The following is a 3736-nucleotide window of genomic DNA, read 5'->3' as shown; positions in this document are numbered from 1 at the left end:
TGGAAAAGAATTTGGGGGTGGGGCCTGCTGCAGCCCCATTGGAGAGCTCTGGGGGTGTGCAGAGACCCCAGAGGTGTCCGAGGTGCTGACCGGACCCCTCAACGCCACGGGCACCCCACGTCTCTGGAGGTTTGGGCCAGGAGGGGATTGATCTGGTATGCTCGGCAGAACCTACCCGGGAGGGCAGGAGAGGCCGAGGTTGGCCTCGTCACAGAATTTACAGATCGGGGACATACTTGTTCTCCGAGGGGTTTTTTCATACCTCGGACTCTCAAGGAAAAGACATTTGAGCGTTTGCCTTGTTTTGATCATTTTTACATGTTAGAAGTCAGACTACCCAGTTTAAGGTAATAGGAGGACACATACACACAGAAAATTCATACATCGAATGGCACGATATCATATACCTGCAGCAACCACATTTCGATAAATAAAATTTCTTTAAAAATCCTTTTATAAAAAGTCGGAAAACTTCCATCTGGGATAAACTTGAGTTTCAACCATCCTTCTGATCAGCCTTGTTCTGAATAGAGTTTGCCGGTTTATTCCTTAAAGATCTTCCTCAGACTTTCTCCTCCTAACACTCTCAGTGCTGTCAGGTGAGCGTTATTTTGCTTTCAGCTAAAATTGTGTCCTGGAAAAAATCTAGAGCAGATGATCAGAAGATGACTGTCACCTGACAATTTCCATTACTTGCCTAACTGCTTTCCTCCCTGGAATCAAAAAGACCAGAAACTTTATGAAGACCCCGGGCTCTTGGGAGGAAGAATAAGTTTGAGGAATTCCTTCGTATTTCCGAAAATTAGCAGAAGCTACTACTCCTTGGATGTCTGCTACAGTGACATCGCGACACCGCCCACCTATGGGATTGACTAGAAGATAAGTTTTTACAATTAATCCGATTTCATGTTGACCTGTGGCCACCGTCGACTAAGACACATCTGTCCTCCCCAGAAGAACTGTTGCTCTGTCTTGGTCTTAAATCATATGTAAAAACACTGAACCTTAAGAAAAAAAATTCTGATACAGACAACTAATTAATGAGTTTGGGAAATGATGTAGGTTATTATTAAGAACAAGATACAATGAAATGAAAAGCAAGAACCCTGTCGTGCTTTTCCAAATTTTTCAAAGTTTCCGCCCATTCTATTTGATTGACACATCTCTTGCAGTCTTGTGGTTACTTGACTATCAAAGCTCTTTCTGTTCATCTTCAACCCGAAAAGTAGTAAAATAACAGAAGTATAATGGGGACTGGACGTTTCATCCCAACGTCTCTCCCAGGCTGCAGTCTTTTTATCTGCTCTCTTTGGAAATTTTCGCGATTTCTCCCACTGCTGTAGGTTCGAATCTTTATTCGACCTTAGAAACGGTGCCCCTACTCTGTATCCCTTATATGTAAGATCGTCTGGACAGCCTTCTAAAAAATTATGACATTTGGGTGAAGACTTTTCTGAAGGCGGCATGGCAAAACTCACCAAATTGGGCTCATCCTTTGATTCAGCAATTTCACTTTGAGGAATATATTAAAAAATCCAACAAAATAATCATGGGCACAAGACTATGGGTGGAAGAGGGAAGGGATAGTCATTTTAACCTTATCGATAATAGTAAAAAAATCAGAACCTACGCAAATGTCTGGCAACGTGGGACGGTATTGTACACTCGGTGGAGTACCACGGAGAAATTAAAAAGATGCAGTGCGGAATAATACATGGTGACCGACAAAGTAGTTTACAAATAGAATGTAGATATATTGCCATCTCTGTTAAACAAAGATATCCAACAACCAAAAGGCAACTCAATTTAAAAATGGCAAAGAACTTGAACAGACAGTTCTCAAAGGAAGCCATACAGATGGCCAATGAGCACATGCAAAGATGCTCAACATCACTAATCATTAGGGAGATGTGAATCAAACCACCAGGAGACACTGCTCCATACCTACTCGGTTGGCTATTATTTATTGTTTAAAAAAAAAGGAAAACAGGAAGCGTTGGCGAGGTTGTGGAGAAACTGGAACCCTTACACACTGGTGTGGGCATGTACAACGGTGTAGCTGCTGTGACTCTGTCGGTCTCTCAAAAAGTTAAACACAGAATTACCACGGGATCCGGCAATCCTGCTCCTAGGTATACGCCCCAAAGGATTAAAAATGGAGATTCGAACAAATACGCCTGCACTCATGTTCATAAGAGCACTCGTCACAGTGGCTAAAAGGGGACAATGGGTCAAGTGTCCTTCGATGGACGAACGGATAAATAGATTGTAATTTATGTGGAATACACGATGGAATACTATTCAGCCATAAGACGGATAAGTACTGACACGTACTGATATGTGGAGGAACCTTGAAAACTTTTTACCTATTCTGGATATTTCATAAATGAAATATCCAGAATAGGTAAAAGCATGGAGATGATGAAGATTGGTAGTTGTCAAGTGCTAAGGGGGCGGGGACTTGATGGGTTTGGGATTGCCTTCGAGGCTGATGAAACTGTTCGAAACCAGTCAGGGGCCGTGGTTAAAAACACCGTGAATGTACCAAATGCCACTGAGCTGTACACTTTACGATGGTTAATTTTGTTACGTGAATCTCACTTGTTTTAAAAATTTGAACTAGAAGGGCACTCAATGTTTTTAAGAGTCTTTCTGACTAGTAGGATTGTAGATTTTTGTTCCTTGCTGTTTTCTTTCAATAAACACGCATTGCGTTCCCAGGCAGCGTAGACGGTTTTTCCAAATGCATTGCAGTGAGCGGTGGGTCACGGCAGCTCTGAGACCTCAGGAGCAGCACACATTCCCCCGGCCGTTTCTGTAGAATCAGGTGGCTTGCAACTTGCTACCCGATTGGCAGTGTTTTTGTTTTGTTTTGTCCGGAAGTGCTCCCAGTCGAGGTAAACAGGAGGAGGACGATCGGGAGGCGTCACAAGCGTGGCAAGGCGTGCTGCCCGCTCACGTTTCTCTGCGCCCAAAGGTGCCCCCAGCTCGCTCCTCACGCCGTCCTGGGCACCACACCAGCACCTGAGGATGTGGTGACTGGGCTTCCTGTTTTTCTTTAGGAGTACTCTCACACCCAACGGGTACTTCCTATGTTTTGGGACTTTGTATTCTCTTACTTATGTTCAGAACACTTTAGGAGATGATCTCTAATTAAAACGCAATGAATGAAAATATGGTGGAGCATGTAATTAGAGGTTCTATGTAACTCTAAGGAACGAAGTTTAATTCCACTTTAAAGGCTGTGACTACGATTGTTTATATATGCATTGGGGCGAGTCTTGTACCCTCAAGTGCCATCTCCAGCAAGGAGTACAGCAGTGCTCCATGTCACCCCATGTGGAGCAAGTCCTCAGTGTCCACTCCACTCTCCCAAGTGACCTGCCACCTCCTGGTGCCCAGAATCAAGCTCGCGGTCCTCGACTACAATTTGCAGCCTCACTTTTGCAAACCTATTCTGTAAAGATTGACACAATCTCTGCTGGAAAAAGCAGATAAAACTACCAGATGCTCCATTTGGGATGCAGGATGCCAAGATGGGAAGGAGTTTCTCATTTTTTACACAACGGGTTACTTAAATATTCAGTTATTGCGGTAACTTTTCAGAGAAGCTATGTATTCAGTAGTTTAACTAATCAATAGGCAACCCGAGGGTCTTTTCAGTTGATTCTACCTTCTTGTGCTTGGGTGGCTCTGAATAAATGACAGTATTTCAGTATTTTAATTTCTCGTCTTT

The sequence above is a fragment of the Pteropus vampyrus genome, unplaced genomic scaffold (assembly GCF_000151845.1).
Source record: "Pteropus vampyrus isolate Shadow unplaced genomic scaffold, Pvam_2.0 Scaffold52, whole genome shotgun sequence".
NCBI classification, from domain to species: Eukaryota; Metazoa; Chordata; class Mammalia; order Chiroptera; family Pteropodidae; genus Pteropus; species Pteropus vampyrus.
Note: the sequence above shows the minus strand (reverse complement) of the source record.